Genomic DNA, 13134 nt, shown 5'->3' with positions numbered 1-13134 from the left:
CCCTTAGGGGCGCCAAGGGGTTTTCCCCATCGGAGCTAGAAAGATTAGGGGCCAAAAAAAAAAAAAAAAAGGTAGAATAGAAAAGGCATATGCCTCCTCTCTCATTTCCCCCTTCCTCTAGCTCAGGGGTCTTTAAGCCAGAGTTCATGATGATTTCAGAAAATTCCAGAGAACTCCCCTGACCTAGAATGAAGAATGTTGTGTGTGTGCATTTGGGTGGCTGGAGGGGAAGCCCATGCTTGCCTCCAGGATGAAAGGTGTGACCTTACTCCCAAAACATTAAGAACCCCAGCTTCAGGGCTAGTCAAAAACTAGGAAGGTGACCCTCCACCTTCCCTCACAGGAGTCAAGAGCTTCAATCAGGTGCTCTCTCCCCACCCCCAGAGGCCTCTCAGGGCCCCTGTGACCTAGGTTGGAAAAGTGGGCTCTCTCAGATGTGGGGTGCTCAGGTAGGGACTCTGGGCACCCAGCACTCTCCCTTCCACCCAAGATGCCAGAAAACCCTAACCCAGCCATTTCCCAAAGGACCCACCTATCCAGTGAGATCTGGAATCCTGCACATTTTTTTCAGCTTTCCAAAGTGTGCTTCTGGTCATTCTCATATTTAATTCTCACAGGCACACATACGTGTGAAGGCCCTCTTACAGCCCTCTCAGTAGCCAGGGCGAGCCTTTGACAGGGAATTCTGATCTTGTTACCCTTGCTTAAAACTCTGCAGTGACAGTCCCCTTTCTAGTCCCCATGACCCCTGCGCACCCTGATCTCCATCTGGTGCTGCTCCCCACCTCACTCAGGCTCCAATTTCTTTGGCCCTCCCTCTGTTCCTCAGATTCTCCAAGTTTCTCCTTCCCTCAAGACCTTTATAGCGCTGTTCCCTCTATCTGGAACATTCTTTCCTCATCTCTACTCCTTCCATAGCCAGCTCCTGCTTCAGATGTGAGCTTAAATGTCATCTCTTCAAATGTCCCAACTGCCTTAAACAGACCCCCCAAATTCTCAATTACTGCAACCCATTTTCCCCTTTATAGTATTTATTGCAGTCTGTTATTCATTTATGTATTTTGGTTTTTCCTTCCATCTCCCTCCCTCTCCTCAGAACTGTGAGCTTACTCTGGGCTGGGCCCTGACTCCCCATCACTCTGCATACTGTACATGCTCAATAAACTTACAATGAGTGATGGAACAAATGGAAGGGAAGTGAAAATTACTCTGGGGAAGTGCCTTTAAATCCTTGTGCATCTAATTTTGCAACGCCCAGAGACAAAGGAAACATGTCGAAGGAGTCGGGGAGGCAGGGTACGTGGGGAGAATTTAAATTCTGGGGTCTTCTCCCACTGGGTGTAGGAGTTCCCATTAGCCGCCCGAGAGAGAGAAAGGGCTCCCAGGCTGCTTCACTTCACCCTGGGTTAGAACTGGGCTTTTTCGAAAACCAGGACTCTAGGCTACACTAAATAACCGGTGTAAACCGCCCAAGCAAGAGACCCTTGAAAAAGAAATTCAAGTCACCAAACATCACGCCTGCCTGGTGCAGCAGTTATACTATGTCCTGGGCACTTAGGGGTATGAGGTATTCATCTGTTCTTTTACACCAGTCGTCTCATGTAAGCCTCTGGCCCTTCCCTCTGAAGCAGGTATCAGCAACCCCCCCCCCCGAAACTGAGGCTGGGGAAGTAACTGGCGCAGGGGCAGTGAAGCAATGCCTCCTCTTTCCGTCTCATCTCAGAGATCACCCCTTTTGGGAAGCTCCGCTGACCTCAGGTGGCATCTGGTCCCCTGCTGTGTGTTCTCCCAAAGCCCCCCATCCCTTGCCTCCTTCTATTAAACACCCAGCACCTTAAATAGGAGAACCCTGAGGGCAGGGGCTGTGTCTCAGCAGGCCCTACACCCCCAAAGGCCTAGTCTGAGGCTGGAGCCTCCAGAGGCATTAGAGTGAAGGTGAGAGGCAAGTGAGGAGGCTGGCGGCCCATCCCAGGGGCCGAGGCCAGCCTGTCCAGGGACAGATGAGGAGGGAAGCTCACATACCTCCCAAGCAGAAATCCACGAAGAAGGAGAACTGTTTATTTTTCAGCACACAAAAGATGAGGAGCCCTTCCTGAAACACCGCATGCTGGGGGAGTGAAACTGAACCCACCTCAGACGTGGGAACGGCTTAGCCAGCTCTGCTCCGCTCCTTGGGGAGCACAGGAGGCCCCAATCAGCCAGTGACGTTCCAGCTACACCGGCAGCCCTATCTCTGTAACCGCCCAGAGCCGGGCGGGGCCTTCCATTCAATGTCTTGTTGGATCCCCACACCCACCAAAAGCCTCAGCCTCAGCAGGTGTCACTTCCCTTTCACAGGAGAAGTGGGAGGGGACGAGGGGCTGGGCAGACCAAACTTATCTCTCCTGACCCCTGTGAGGTGGGAGTCATCACCTGTACTTTACAAATGAGAAGACTGAGGATTAGGGAGGCAGCAGCCATGCCCCCTCCCTGGCTCCTGGTCACCTGGCTAGAGAGGGAGAGGGCCAGATGTGAATCCTAGCTGCCTGACCTCCCCATGCTACCTCCAGAGGACCCCAGCTGCTCGGCTAGTAAGTGGCAGGGCTGGGCCTAGAACCTGGGTCCTGGCCTCCTGGTCCTGTGCTCTTTGTGGAGGGGGAGCTGCTTCTTCAGGTAGGGACCTCATGGAGTCCAGGGGCCCTGAGTGGCAGGGCGGCCAGCGCTATTCCCCCATATTGCCTCATTTGCGGTTGTGGGGACACCTGCGGCCAGCGAGCTTCAGGAAAAGGGAAGAACAGCTATTGTTTTGTGGGGAGTCTCTGATCTGCTCATTCCTCCCCCTGCCTCCCTGAGCCGTGGACAAGAAATCTGGGCCTAGTGTTCATGAGAATGGCTTGGCAGAGACCAAGCATAGAAGAGTAGGAACCACAGTCAGTCCCCAGTTTCCCAGCTGCACAGAGAAGGTGATGAAAGCCAGATGAGAGTGTGATGGTGCCCAGCTCTGGAAACCCCACCCTGTGGAAGTCAAAGACCCGGGGTGGACAGAAATGAGAAGTATTATAAACACTCATGTGTTTCCGATGACAAAGGCCTCTGGCCCAGTGGCACCGGGCATGACCCCACGGGGCATCTGCCCTGACTGCGTTAATCGCTCAGATGCCTCTCGTGGTTGGTTTGCCCAAAGGGAGGATCTTCAAAGGAATCTAGGAGCCTGTCAGAGGCAAAAAAAAGAGCAGCTGTAACAAATTAATGATTAGTAAATCTGAAAGATATGAGTATCCATTATACTACTCTTTCCATTTTTCCTGTAGGTTTCCAATTTTTCAAAATACAGAGTTGAAAATATTTACAATCATTTGAAATTCAAAATATATACTATCTATTAAAAGTGAATAATTTTTCTTTTATTCTGATTCAGTTTAAAATACATATCTGAAATATATCTTTAATACATTACCCTGATTTTAAAATGAAAAAAAAAAAAAAGAGCAGCTGTAAGAAATTTGGTGAAATTTGGAGGCTTGGGACCCCTTGACCACATCCTCTGAGCCATTTTTACATTCTGTTTCTCAGCCTTAGTCTTTAGAGATGCGGCCCTTTGTGGCCAAAGACCACATCAATTCTTGCTTCTCATGCCAGCAATTAGCTGGGATCTGTTAAATCCTTATATATCACCCAGTACACCCTCATGCTATATGTAAACACTTATATTTAACAAACACAACAACAGAGTGAGTAAAAGCTCTAGTTCTAAACCTCAGTTCAGATTCCCACTATGCCACTTCCCAGCTGTGTGGCCTCAGCTGTCTCATCCGTAAAATGGGGATGATAATAATAGCATCTCCCCTACAGGACTGTTGTGACACTTAAATGAGTTTGATATAAAGTGCTTAGAACAGTGCTGCACATACAGCATGCACCCACTGTTAGCTGCTATTATTTGTATCATCATCACTTATAAAACACAAGGTTCAAAAGCGTCCAATTGATCCCCACTGCCTAAAGAACAAAATCCAAATTCCTTAGCCTGACATTCAAGGACTCCCTCAACTGGCCCCAACCTACCACTCCTGGCTCACCCTCCACATACCTCTCAGGTGTGTGGCCATCACCCTGCCCCCAATCTATCCCTGCAGGTGTGGATCACTCCAAAGGAGTTTGCTGAGTCCTTGATGTTTTTCACGCCCTGTGCTGCAAGCCGGGGTGGGGTGTGGGGCGGGGGGTAGGCAGCCCTGAGTAGGACTTGGTCCTCTACCTCAAGGGTCCTGTGACTGACAACCCCAATTCCAAGACTGTGCCCCCTCCACCCCATCTACTGCTCTCCATGTCTGGCCTACCTCCGGCTCCATGAAGTCCCCACTCCTCCCCAGTCAGAAGTGTACGGGAGGCATAGCACCTGTATTTTATTCAGGCCTTTGTCCAGGTGTCTTTACCCCAGCAAGGGACCTGGGAGGTGGACAACAATCATCTTACTTCCCTCCATTCTCGGTGTTCAGCACAGAACCGGGTATATCGGTAACTGGTTAATTTCTATCCACGATTTTCACTAGAGCAAAAGCATCTGCGACTTCAACAAAGAAGAAACAGCAGAGTTTAGCTGCTTGATGACAATCAAGTGAAATTCAAGTAGGACAACTGGGGTCAAGGGGCATATAATAAAAATATGGCTATCACTTCTGAAGATGAGATCATGTAACATCTATTACCACTATTACATTATTCATTACATTGCTCAGTGTTTACATGAGAAATTTCCATGTGATTAATTTCTTTTAAAATTTACCACAAAGTTCCTGGAGGAGTGAACTGCTTCTTTGCTTTCTGATAACAGGAATCACAGGAACTGGCCTGGATCCCTTTTTCCTTGGCTGCCAGGAAGCTCACGGACAAATCACAAACTCACTATGGGCACTTTTCTGGTCTTTGTGTTCAGCTTTTTCCTTGTCCACATTTTCCACTCTATTTTCTCTGATCCTGATTTTCCATTTTATTAAATGTGTTTTAGTCATAACCCATCACGAATCCTTTGTGGAATAAAGTGAATCAGAAACAACTTGTATCAGAAATATACATAATATTTTATCATAACTATAAATGGAGCATAACCTTTACAAATTGTGAATCACTATATTGTACACCTCTAACATATAACATTGTACATCAACTATATGTCAATAAAAAATAATTTTAAAAGGCAAAAAACAACCTCTATCAGAAACACCCCTTTCCAAATCTATTCTCCTGGGAATGCTGCTTCCAGGTATTTATTCAGCAGTGGTAACGAGGCAATGAAGATAGACCTGGGCCCATCCCCAGGATCCCCAGCTCTTATGACCATGTCATTTTCCTTCTAAAGCCTCAGTTTCCTCATTTAAAAAAAAGGGTCATTGTAAAAATTAAGTGAGCTGAAACACAAACTGCTTGTATAGGGCATCCCATCCCCAAGTGAACTGGCCCCTGCGGGACACACCACAGCCCCCACCTCATACCCACTTTTCTTCCTTCTACACCTTTCCTATTTGCTTCCGCCTCTGTCCATGTTTTCTGATCTTGGCCTTAGTTCAGCCAACATTTGGCATGAACTGAGCTCTGCTGCTATACTCAGGGCAAAAACAACTGACTTCCTGGGTGATCAACGCTAACATCAAGAACAATGAGTCCAATATGACTTACCAATACATAGTGTGGACTCTTGACATAATGTGATGAAAACGGTACTCTACCTCTGTGGCCTTCCTTCCAAAAGCATATTAACATAGTCTAATCATGAGAAAAACATCAGACAAATCCCAACTGAGGAATATTCTACAAAATATCTGCCCAGGACTCCTCAAAACTGTCAAGGTCATCAAAACAAGAAAAGTCTAAGAAACAGCCACAGCCAAGAGGAGCTTAAGGAGACATGACAGCTCAATGTAATGGGGTATGCTCTGCGGGATCCTAGAACAGAAAAGGGATATTAGGCAAAAACGTAAGGAAAACTGAGTAATGTTCTCCTAGGACAGTCTACCGAGCAATAGAAATTAAATAAAAAATAAATAAATGGGACCTAATTAAACGTATAAGCTTTTGCACAGCAAAGGAAACCATAAACAAAACAGAAAGACAACCTACAGAATGGGAGAAAATATTTGCAAATGATGAGACTGACAAGGACTTACTCTCCAGAATATATAAACAGCTCATACAACTCAATAACAAAAAAACCAAACAACCCAATCCAATGGGCAGAAGACCTAAATATGCATTTCTCCAGTGAAGACACATAAATGGCCAACAGGCACATGAAAAAATGCTCAATATTGCTAATTATCAGAGAAATGCAAATCAAAACTACAATGAGGTATCACCTCACACCGGTCAGAATGGCTATCATTAAAAATGCTGGAGAGAGTGCGGAGAAAAGGGAATCCCTGCTACACTGTTGGTAGGAATGTAGCTTGTTGCAGCCGTTACGGAAAACAGTATGGAGATTCCTTAAAAAACTAAAAATAGACTTACTTAGCAATCCTACTCCTGGGCATATATTCAGAGAAAACTCTGTTGAAAAGATATATGCACCCCAATGTTCACAGCAGCACTATTTACAATAGCCAAGACATGGAAGCAACCTAAATGTCCATTGACAGATGACTGGATAAATAAGTTGTGGTATATTTATACAGTGGACTACCACTTGGCCATAAACAAGAATAAAATAATGCTACTTGCAGCAACATGGATGGACCTGGAGATTGTCATTCTAAGTGAAGTAAGCCAGAAAGAGAAAGAAAAATACCATATGGTATCACTTATATGTGGAGTCTAAAAAAATGACACAAATGAACTTATTCACAAAACAGAAAGACTCACAGACATAGAAAACAAACTTATGGTTACCAGGGGGAAAGGGGAGGGGTGGAAGAATAAATTGGGAGTTCAGGATTTGCAGATACTAACTACTGTATATAAAACAGCAAAACAACAAGGTCCTACTGTATAGCATAGGGAACTATATTCAATACCTTATATGGTCTGTAATGAAAAACAATATGAAAAGGAATATATATATATATAACTGAATCACTATGCTGTACACCAGAAATTAACACATTGTAAATTGACTATACTTCAGTAAAATAAGTAAATTAAAAAATGAATTTAAAAAATTTAAAAAGTTTTTCAGCAACTTGAAAAAAGAAAACTAAAGTATAGACTTTCGTTAGTAATAATGTACCAATATCAGTTCATTCACTGTGACAAATGAAGCACATAATATATTAACAACAGGGGAAACTGGATGTAAAGGAACTCTCTGTACTGTCTTCCCAATAATGCTATAAATCCAAAATAAAATGTTTATTTAAAAAGATAACTGGCTGTCCCCTAATAGAAAACTAAGTCATCAACACCAATACAAGCCAGCATTGCCCAGTTCTCAAGGTTCTTTTATACCCTATCTTATTTGTGGAATGAGCCCAGGGAGCCCCATTTCACAGATAAGAAGACTGAGGCCAGAGAAAGGAGGCAGCTTGCCTGTTAGTGGCAGAGTTGAGACTCAAATCTAGATCTTCTTGACCCTCTCAGGGCTTCTTCCTCTTTTCCTGTGCCACCCTGGGGCCTGGTTCTCTAGGCTGACCTCTTCTGGAGACTAGGCTGCCTGTCCGGGATGTGGGAAATAGGGAGAGGTATAACTGGGGATGAGAGTGGAGGAGAGAGGAGCCATTTTGTGTCAGATGGAACTGGAGACCTGAGCACAAAGTGGGAAGGTGGGCAGGAGTTAAGGGGTTGTTAGGAGAGGTTAGAGAGGAGTTAGGGGAGGCCTAAAGGTGAGACTTAAAGACCAGACGGTCAAAGGCACACAGCATACATGGGAGGTCAAGACTGCAAACTACCTCCTCGGAGAAGGTGGTAGCCCTTCCAGCCAAGTCCATCACCCTGGTCTGGACACGAGTCCCAGGCTGGGCTCCCCCTAACATGCTGGCAGTGGGAGACTCGCCCACACATGCAGGGAGATGGAAAACACTCACCCACTTGGCCAGGTGTTGACTCACCTGCCTGGGGGCTCAGGGAGGCATTGGGAGCCTTACTAGTACTGCCAACCAACAGCCTCAGCACCTGCCGGGGAGGCAATCCTACATCCAAGCCCCCGCCCTGGCCAGCATCCTCTTCCTTACTCCCCAACACAGGCCACCCACCACACCGCAGACTGTCCAGGTTCCATCACAGCTCCTACAATGCCTCTGTCCACCCCACCTGCCTGACAGCCTCCATTTGTCATCTCTGCCCCTCTGTCCAGGCCCACTAGGTTCTGCCACCTCCTCTCCCTGGAAGCCTTCCCTGGTTAGACCCTCTAGATCCCTAATGATCGCTACCCCCAACCCCCCATCTCCCAGCTGGCTCCCAGCAGAACTTTCTAAGCGAAGTGATACGATCCAGTCACTCTCCTTCGTACACAGGCTCCCTGGAACTGGCCAAAGAAAGCAAGAGCCTTGGCTGGGCTTCCAACAAGCCCCCGCACCCCAGCCCCGATCTGGCTCCTGGCTCCTCTCCAGCCTCCCTCCTCGGTCCTCCCTCATGTGCTCGAACCTCAGCAAAATATGCACAGTTGGCCCCCTAAACACACCATGCTTCCTCTTCCAGAGCCTCTGCCCTCTGCCTGGGAGGGCTTTTCTCTCCCTCTCCCCCGGTTAACCCCTCAGCTCAGACGCACCTTCCTGTAGGCAGCCTTCTCGGACTTTACTGTGACCACTGTTCTGTGCTCCCCAGCGGCAGCTGGATGGCCTTCTAGCATCTCATCCCAAGAGAGTGACCAGCAGCCAGATGCAGCTGTGTGACCTTGACAAAGTCATTCCACTTCCTTTCCATGCTTTGGTTTTCTTGTCTATCAAATGGAGATGATTATGGTATCTACTCCATAGGGTCTTTTTACATAATTAAATACAGTAAGATGCATAGAGTCCACAGCAGTGCCTCACAGAGAAGCAGCTCTCAGTAGATGTTAGCGTGTGTGGCAGGGGGTTCAGAAAGGGCTGGCTTTTCACGTCATCCTGAGGATGATGGAAGATGGGAAAGGGAGGAACTGAGAGGACCTATGACACGTCAGGCGCCACCCTCACTCTTCCTCGTTACACAGTGTAAAACAACTGTTAACACAAGGGGCTCAGTAACTTGCCCAGTCACACATCCGGTAACTAACAAAGCCCAGTTAGAATCCAGGTTTATCTATCCCCAAATATGCAATTATGACAAATAAGATGGCAGCCCCAACCCGCTCCATCCTTACCCCTCAGGCATCACCTCCTGTCCACTCTTACCACCAAGCATGAAGCTCAAGACTGACCAGAAACCTGCAGGGGGCCCTAAGCTGTGCAGGATGACTAGGCTGGGCAAGCGTGCCCAAGCAATTTGCTGATCTAATCACATGAAACTTAAGACAAAGTTAATCTGTTTTACTCAGTGATATTTATAATGGTGATGACTGAGCTGCCCAGTAATTAGGCTCAACCAGGCAGCAGATTATGGAAATGGTTGTAATTATTATTTGTGTTACACAGGTGGGTGAGTGAGGGCTGGGAAGATGGAGGAGGAAGTGGGTGGGGCAGGAAGCTTGGGGGACTCCTTGGATCCCTGAACTGAGGGTGGCCGGGGCCCTCACCGTTTGCACCAGGACCTATGCCAACTGACTCATGTGGATGATTCTGTTTAGCCTTCATGGTAACTCCGTGATATGGGCCCTATTATCCCTTTTCTAAGGTGAGGAAATAGGCTCAGAGAGGTCCATTCACTTGTGCAAAGTCACACAGCCAGTGAGGAATAGAGCCAGGATTCATACAGGCCTGCTCATTTCCCTTTCCAGCCCAGCGATGTCCTGGTCAGTAGGAGGTAATCAGAGCTTGGGCTGGCAGACAGGAGATATACATTTTGGTCCCAGTTTTGACACTGCCTTACCCTGAGCCTCAGCAAATGACTTCCTCTCTCCAGGATAAATAGGGAAGGTGTGTGCCTGTCAGGCTGGGAGTTGCTTAAGTGTGAACTTGGGAGGTAGGTTCCTGGGATTCTAAGCTTTGAGTAAGCTACTTGACAATCTGAGCTTCAGTGTCCTCACTTGTAAAATGGAGGCAAGTATTGCCCTCATTGGATTGTGAGGGCTATGTAAGTTTAAAAGCGTAGAACATTATCATCATTTATGGGAAAATCATGTGCTTTGAGTCAGTTTTTCCATCTGTAAAATGGGGAGGTAGTTACTGGATTTAAACAGTGGTTTGAAAGTATATGTATATATTTAACCCCACGGAGACTTTTATTTATTATTTTTTTAAGTTAACATATACAGTTTTTATTTTATCTTACTTTATTTTATTTATTTTTGGAAGTATAATTGACCTATAACACTATGATAGTTCCAGGTGTACAATATAGTGACCTGATATTTCTATACATTACAAAATGATCACAATAAATCTAGTTAGCATCAGTCACCATACTAAATCATTACAATATTATTGACTATATTCCTTATGTTGTGCATTTTGCCCCCATGACTCATTTATTTTGTAACTGGAAGTTCGTACCTCTTAATCTCCCTCACCTATTTCACTCATCCCCCCACTTGCCTTCCCTCTGGCAACTACCTGTTTGCTCTCTGTATCTATGACTGTTTCTGTTTTGTTACGTTTGTCCATTTGTTTTGTTTTTTAGATTCCACATGTAAGTAAAATCACATTGTATTTGTCTGTCTCTGACTGGCCTATTTTATTTAGCATAACACCCTCTAGGTACATCCATGTTGTCGCAATGGCAAGATTTCATTCTTTGTTATGGCTGAGTAATACCCCATTATACATATACACCACATCTTCTTTATCCATTTAACTGTCAATGGGCACTTAGGTTGCTTCCATATCTTGACTATTTTAAATAATGTCACAATGAATAAATAATTCAGGGGTGCATATATCTTTTCAAATTAGAAGTTTTGTTTTCTTCAGAAAAATACCCAGAAGTGGAATTGCTGGATAAGATAGCAGTTCTAGTTTTAATTTTTTTGAGGAACCTTCATACTATTTTCCATAGTAGCTATACCAATCTATATTCCCACCAACACTGCACAAGGGTTTACTTTTCTCCACACCCTTGTCAACACTTGTTATTTGTTGCCTTTTTGATAACAGTCATTCTGACAAGTATGAGGTGATATCTCATTGTGGTTTTGATTTACATTTCTCTGATGATTAGTGATGTTGAGCATCTTTTCACGTGTCTGCTGGCCATCTGCACGTCTTCTTTGGAAAAATGTTCAGGTTCTCTGCCCATCATTTAAATTGGGTTGTTTGTTTTTTTGATGTTGAGTTGTAAGAGTTATTTATATATTTTGGATAGTAACCCTTTATTAGATATTATACGCAAATATCTTCTTCAATTTAGTAGGCTGCCTTTTCATTTTGTTGATAGTTTCCTTCACTGTGCAAAAGCTTTTTAGTTTGATGTGGTCACATTTTTGTTTCCCTTGCCTGAGAAGACATATCCAAAAAATATTTCTAAGAAAAATGTCAAAGAGCATACTGCCTATGTTTTCTTTTAGGAGTTTAATGGTTTCAGGTCTTAAAGTCTTTAATCCATTTTGAGTTAATTCTTGTATATGGTGCGAGACAGTAGTTCAAGCTTGATTCTTTTGCATGCAGCTGTCCAGTTTTCTCAACACCATTTATTGAGGAGTCTGTCTTTTCCTGGTTATATATTCTTGCCATCTTTGTTGTTCATCTTTTAAAAACCAGCTTAGTTTCACTGATCTTGTCTATTGTTTTTAGTCTGTATTTCTGCTCTGATCTTTATGATTTCTCTCCTTCTACTTACTGTAGGGTTTGTTTGGTCTTTTCCTAGTACCCTTAGGTGTAAGGTTAGGGTAGTTGAGATTTTTCTTGTTTTCTGACATAGGCTTGTATCACTATAAACTTCCCTCTTAGAACAGCTTTTGCTGCATCCCATGATTTTGGATCATTGTGCTTCCATTTTCATTTGTCTCCATGTATTTTTTAAAATCTCTTTTTTGATTTCTTCAGTGACTCATTGGTTGTTCAGTAGCATATTGTTTAGCCTCCATGTGTTTGTGTTTTTTGCAGTTTTTTTCTTGTAGTTGATCTATTCTCATAGCATTGTGGTCAGAGAAGATGCTTGGTATGATCACAGTCTTTTTAAATTCATTGAGACGGGTTTTGTGGTCTAGCATGTGATCTACTTTAGAGAACGTTCCTTGTGCACTTGAAAAGAATGTATATTCTACTGCTTTTGCATGGAATGTCCTATATATATCTACTAAGTCCCCCTGGCCTAATACGTCATTTAGGGCCAGGCTTTCCTTATTGATTTTCTGTCTGGATGATCTCCCCACTGATGTAAATAAGCAGGGTGTTAAAGCCTCCTACTGTTGTTGTGTTACTGTCAATTTCTCCTTTCTATGTCTGTTAATATATGCCTTATATATTTAGGTACTCCTATGTTGGATGCATATATATTTATAATTGCTTTATCTTTTTCTAAGTGATCCCTTTATCATTATGTAATGTCCTTCTTTGTCTCTTGTTACAGTCCCTGTCTTAAAGTCTATTTTGTGTGATATTAGTACTGCTACCCCAGCTTTCTTTTCATTTCCATTTGCATGGAATACCTTTTCCACCCCTTCACTCTCAGGGTATGTGTCTGTAGATCTGAAGTGAGTCTCCTGCAGACAGCATACATACGGATCTTTTTTTTTTTTTAACCATTCAGCCACTCTATGTCTTTTGATTGGAGCATTTAGTCATTTACATTTAAAGTATTGATTACTGATAGGTGTGCACCTGTTGCTATCTTGTTAATTGATTGTTTTTGTAGTTCTTTTTGTTCTTCTTCTTTTGCTCTCTCCTCTTACGACTTGATAACTATCTTTAGTGTTTAATTTTTAGATTCCTTCTCTTTTTTTGTGTCTATCTATTCCAGATTTTTGGTTTGTGGTTATCATGAGGTTTATATATAACAACCTATATATGTGATTATTTTTAAGTTGATAATCTCTTAAGTTAGAACACATTCTAACAACCTTGCATTTTTACTTCCCCTCCCCACATTTAATGTTTTTTACTTCATATTTTACATCTTTTTGTTTTGTGTGTCCCTTACTGTGGATGTAGATGATTT

General features: G+C 44.0%; 1 protein-coding gene across 1 annotated transcript in view; it reads right to left on the bottom strand.

Annotated features, from left to right (window-relative positions):
* ECE1 (endothelin converting enzyme 1) overlaps positions 1-13134 on the bottom strand; it is a 103891-nt gene that overhangs the window by 50040 nt on the left and 40717 nt on the right. The gene's annotated exons all lie outside the window — the stretch shown is intronic.

The sequence above is a fragment of the Camelus bactrianus genome, chromosome 13 (genome assembly GCF_048773025.1).
Source record: "Camelus bactrianus isolate YW-2024 breed Bactrian camel chromosome 13, ASM4877302v1, whole genome shotgun sequence".
Lineage (NCBI taxonomy): Eukaryota > Metazoa > Chordata > Mammalia > Artiodactyla > Camelidae > Camelus > Camelus bactrianus.
Note: the sequence above shows the minus strand (reverse complement) of the source record. Positions and strands in the feature narration are given on the sequence as shown.